Here is a 5,261-nt window from a genome sequence, read left to right on the forward strand (position 1 = left end):
TTTTGGCTGGAACATTGTTCACCTATATCATGTTTTCAATTCCCGATTTAAGGTTGTTATAGCTTTCTACTTTACTCTTGTTTATAGTCTTGTAGTTAAGAATTCTTACTCATTTCATGTCATTGGGTTTAACTGTCATTTCATTACTAATATACATCTCTCCATTCATCGGAACCCGTTAGCCTAATAGTTATAAAAAAGCGTTTCGTTGCTCTTAGTTACCATGCTAAATTTCAAAATTTCCATTAGCCGTCTCATGTTAGCGTTCAAATTAAGGTACTTTACTTCATTAATTTATTTTGTTATTTGTTGGGTTTGTTCATTCATTATGGATTTTCTTCCCATTTATGAGTAAAGTCTCCTTCAAATGACCATATCAACTCTATAAATTGTCATTTGTTCAACGCAGTTATATCTCATTGATCCAAGTGCATTATCTTTATGTCGAAAATATTGTTTCTTACTTCATCATCTTCACTTGATGCATATGAATTATATTTAAATTTGTATTCTTAGATTTTTATAGTAATATTGCTTTCATATTTATTTATTAGTACATAAACTTAGGAAGCCACTGACCATTTGGCTTGAATTAAAATTTGCAATTTTAAATGCTCAACTTTCCTTAAATGATTAACGTTGCTATGAGTTAAATACTAATTTGTTTTCCCTTTCTTTTCGTTTGTTGCACATGTGAAAACTCCATTTGAATCTACTTCAGACTCCCTTCTTTGCATATCTTCGAGTTAAATTTCCTCAGGCCAGCCTCATCTTGTTCGAGTGAAAGGGGAGAAATTATAGGGGTAGGGACTGATTTGCAGGTCTTGGAGAAATCCAAAATGGACTATACACGTGCCGATATACGCTACGATACACGGGTATACAACAGTATACATGATATACAAGCCAAAGGACAACATATACATGGTTAAAAACGAAATTACAAGTGTTCGAAAGATGAAATAGAGTGTATGCATTTAGTGTATGGGCTGGTATACAAGAAAACAGTCCAGTATACAGCCCATATATGATGGTATACGATCAGTGTATACGTTGGCGTTTGGACACGAAAATGGGCCAAAGTCCATTTTTTTGTTGGGCGGGGCGCGGGAGAGGGGGGGGTAAACTTTAGTTTTAAGGCAGGTGGACCAAAAGTCCAGACGAATTCGAATTTGGGCCAAAAGCCCAAATTTTATCTCTTCCCTTTTGCTTTTATTTATTTGCTTGTTATGTCGACTAACATTTATTTGTGAATTGGTTTTAACTTAATTAAATTTCCGAAGATAATCATTTCCTTTCATATATACATACATAGCCAAATTGAAATATTTGCATACTTAGCTTTACTTTTATGTTTCGTCTTATCACATGTTATTCTCCTTTAGAAAATTCCCTTTTAGTCATTTCCCCTTAGATAAATAAAAATGATAAAAATAATAATAGTAATAAATAGGTAGGTTAAACTAAATGAGTTTTTTACTTAGTTAAAATTTCATAAATTAGTTAAAATAAATAAGTTCTTTTACTTAGTTAAAATTTCAAAATTAGTCAAAGTCGTTATGAGTTCTTTTACTTAGTTAAAATTTCAAAATTAGTCAAATCATTTTTAGTCAAATCGCCGATCAACCGCCAGTTAGCGGGCATTTCGAGGGCCTAACACCTTCTCGGAATGTACATTGAACTTCGAACCCTGTTATTTTCAATTGATTTTTATCTGTTTAAATCTTTTGAAAACTTTAAGTTTTTTGTTCTTGATTTTTACTAAAAAATTAAGTGGCGACTCTGATTGTTTGAAATTTGATTTCTCTTAAATCATAAGTTTAATCGATATTTCAAAACTCAGTCATTTTCCTTGTATATATCTTTTTAAATAAAACAGAAATGGCGACTCTACTGGGGATTTAATTAAGTTCTAACCAGAAGATTTGACTTATGTGATTAATTGTTATTGACTATTGAATTGTTTATTTGTGCTTAAACTGCTATAACTGTCATTGCATTTCATGGCATATTTCATCGTATGTATAGCATATTATGGACGATTTCTGCATAATCACAGTCGGACTTCTTCTACTCAACCCTTTTTCGGAAGGATCGACGATTTATTGGTACGTCATAAGTCCAATGGTTGTCGTGAATTCCAGCCTAAGTTGTCCACTTGGGTTCTCGGTCTTTCAAAGCCACTTAGTCAACTAGCGTAGAGCGAAACCAAATCCATGATTTAATGCATTTTGAACTAAATCGACCTAACACCTAAGATGTGTTAGGCTCATTAAAAGCCCACCTTGTGTCTGTTTGGCTAATTTGCCAATAAAAAAACAATCATACTTATGTGTTTTAATTGAAGGATGTTTATGTCATTTTTAAACAAATCAATTATCAAGTGGGGGTGGAGATTAACTTACTTTTGCTTGTTTTTTTTGTAGGATTAATCTGACATTTGAGCCGTTGAGAACCCGAATGGTGACTATACCTAATCCTTACCTTCAAGTTTGGTGGAAATTCATGAACAAGGAAGATAAGAAGAAAGTTCAAAAACACATAGGTCATCTCCCGTCATTGATGGAAATGGTGGCTTACCCCGACTTGATTGGAACAATGGTGAGGTTTTGGGATAGCGACAACATGGTATTTCGATTTGGGGAAGTAAAGTTGACCTCGACTATAGATGAAGTTCTTGCAAATTACAAGAGCATCGGCATGTGCAACAAGAGGAAACACTAACCCGATACTGATCTTCTCTTTCCAAAAGAAAAATTATCACTCGTCAAAGCTGAATGGATGGACAGGCTGCCCGGGTCAAATATTCCACTTTGAAAGTTGTATTATCGATTTGAACGCGCAAGAGCTTACAAGAAGTTCAAAGAAGAGTTTGTTTCAGAAGAAAAATGGAAGGAAACATGCTCCATCACTTTTGCGATATGTCTACTTGGGACAACGGTGTTTCCCCAAGGACCAAACTACACCATCCATCCAAGTGTAGTAATGGTTACTCATGTTATTTTTAATGGAGTAGGCTACGGGTCTGCAAAAAAGTACTACAATTTGGCCCCTATGATCCTTGCTGATATTTACAGGGCATTGGATAGATGCATAAACGACACACATTTCTTTCAATGGTGCAACCCGATACTTCAATGGTGGATGATGAGACACTTGATCAAAGCTCATGATCCTACAGAACCAGATCCCTTGGAAAGACCAAACAGACTTGAAAGTCACGATTGATGGGTGTAATGCAATCATTTCAACAGGACTGGAGGCCAAGAGTTTTGGTACTCGAGACTTCAGGGTTTGAGAGAGGAAAATGTGTAGTGGTCTATCCAATGCTTGGTAGTAACAAAACAAATTGTGATCCGAAGTGGAAAGGTCCCCCTACTTGATATTTGCTGGGTTGAGAGGAACTCGGCCATATGCTCATTTTCGAGTACTTAGATAGCTATGAGGGAAACAAGACCTTCCTCAGATAGAAGACAAGACAAAATTTGTGAAGGATCATGAAAATGGCGAAGTCGCTTTTACTAAAAAGATGCTTCAATTATGGAAGACTCAAAGAGTATTGGGTGAGCCGGTGCCAAATAGGTTTNTAATTGCTAGGGTTGCAAATTAATCTCCAAAGTTACAAAGCAAAAATAGAATAAAAGTGTCTAACCCTCAAAAACGAGGTTTACATGTCCTATTTATAGAAAAAAAATCCTAAATAAAAAAAGGAAACAAATTAAGGAAAGTTTTGTTCAGGTACGCGTCTTCGATCCACGAGACTGACTTACGGACCGTCGATTGATCTACGGTCCGTAAGTCCCTTCCGTCACTCGGGACTTAGAAAAATATTTTGGCATCCAAAAATCAGCTTCTCTGAAGCAAACGACGGACCAGCATCACGGACCGTAGATCGACCTACGATCCTTCAATCCCTTCCGTAGCTCCATACTTGGCATCTTCAAAAATCAAGTACTGGAACCCTCGCAGTCTTACTCTACGGATCAACAGTACGGTCCGTAGATCCATCTACGGACCGTCAATGGGTACCGTGGTTCTACACTTGGTCAGATTTCCCTGATTTGTCCTCAACACATTCCTGCTGATCTACGGTCATCACCTACGGTCCGTAGATGACCTCCGTGGATGCCCTTTTCTGCATTTCCTTCAGCTGTCTCTAAACTTCCGCGCCTGAACACCTTTCCCGCAAAACATGATAAAATACATAAAAACCAATATAAAAAGGCCCTAGACACACACAACTTGTAAGTGAAATGTATTAGAAATACCGTAAACTCACGGTATATCAATCTCCCGTCACTAATGGAAATGGTGGCTTACCTCGACTTGATTTGAACAATGGTGAGGTTTTGGGATAGCGACAACATGGTATTTCGGTTTGGAGAAGTAAAGTTGACCCTGACTATAGATGAAGTTCTTGCAAATTACGAGAGCATCGGCATGTGCAACAAGAGGAAACACCAACTCGATACTGATCTTCTTTTTTCAAAAGAAAAATTATCACTCGTCAAAGCTGAATGGATGGACAGGCTGCTCGGGTCAAATATTCCACTTCGAAAGTTGTATTATCGATTTGGACGCGCAAGAGCTTACGAGAAGTTCAAAGAAGAGTTTGTTTCAAAAGAAAAATGGAAGGAAACACGCTCTATCACTTTTGCGATATGTCTACTTGGGACAACGGTGTTTCCCCAAGGACCAAACTACACCATCCACCAAGTGTAGTAATAGTTACTCATGCTATTTTTAATGGAGTAGGCTACGGGTCTGCAAGAAAGTACTACAATTTGGCCCCTATGATCCTTGCTGATATTTACAGGGCATTGGATAGATGTAAAAGAGACACACATTTCTTTCAATGGTGCAACCCGATACTTCAATGGTGGATGATGAGATACTTGATCAAAGCTCATGATCCTACAGAACCAGATCCCTTGGAAAGACCAAACAGACTCAAAAGTCACGATTGGTGGGTGCAACGTAATCATTTCAATAGGACTGGAGGCCAAGAGTTTTGGTACTCGAGACTTCAGGGTTTGAGAGAGGAAAATGTGCAGTGGTCTATCCAATGCTTGGTAGTAACAAAACAAATTGTGATCCGAAGTGGAAAGGTCCCCCTACTTGATAATTGCTGGGTTGAGAGGAACTCGGCCATATGCTCATTTTCGAGTACTTAGACAGCTAGGAGGGAAACAAAAGCTTCCTCAGATAGAAAACAAGACAAAATTTGTGAAGGATCATGAAAATGGCGAAGTCGCTTTTAC

This window comes from Solanum stenotomum, chromosome 8, assembly GCF_019186545.1.
Source record: "Solanum stenotomum isolate F172 chromosome 8, ASM1918654v1, whole genome shotgun sequence".
In the NCBI taxonomy this organism is placed as follows: domain Eukaryota; kingdom Viridiplantae; phylum Streptophyta; class Magnoliopsida; order Solanales; family Solanaceae; genus Solanum; species Solanum stenotomum.